The following is a 760-nucleotide window of genomic DNA, read 5'->3' as shown; positions in this document are numbered from 1 at the left end:
GTGTACTGTTGTCCTCAAGTTAACTTGATCAGTCACAGATAACTATAAAAAACGTTGTATGGGCTCAATACCTTTGAGACTGTGTTAACTTGTAGAAATTGTAGTGACATCAAGAGCATCATCAAATTTTTACATTAAATAAATAACAATTTTCAGCTTTTTGCTGTTTTATATCACAGTAAATTCAATAACTTTGGGTTTGGACTGTTGGCAGGACAAAACAAGACATCTGAAGACGATTTGGACATCTGGATTTGGGCTCTCAGAACATGTAATAGGCATTTATCTCTATCTTATTTATGTATTTTACACAAATTGAGTGGTTTGCTGATTATTTAAAAAAAATCTGCAGATTATTCAGTAATGAAATAGGCGCTGATTGCAGCCCATGCAGTAGTTATAGTTTTTACTGGTCACTGGCTCTATACCATTCAATGACATCATTGTCCTCTTTTTAATAGTTAAAAGTAAATCCATTGCTCAGCAGGAGAAGTATTTTTATTTGTTTAAAGGAAAACTCAGGGTAGGTTAAAAGATAAGCTGTTTCTTTATTGATCCCCCTTAGGTGAAATTCAGATTGATACAGCAGCAATAAGACAAAGTAGTGCAAAAGAGAGTACAAAAAATATCACAAAATATAATATTACAAAATATAATAGAAAATATAAGACAGATGAGGGGGGTGGTGTTACTGTCGTCATGGGGGATACGGGCTGTGGAGGAGGAGGGTGGGGTAGCCAGGGTGTGAATGGGGGTACCT

The sequence above is a fragment of the Morone saxatilis genome, unplaced genomic scaffold (assembly GCF_004916995.1).
Source record: "Morone saxatilis isolate NCDOM2014 unplaced genomic scaffold, NCSU_SB_2.0 Contig22, whole genome shotgun sequence".
Taxonomy (NCBI): Eukaryota; Metazoa; Chordata; class Actinopteri; family Moronidae; genus Morone; species Morone saxatilis.
The sequence above is the reverse complement of the archived record's forward strand: the minus strand, read 5'-3'. Positions refer to the sequence as shown.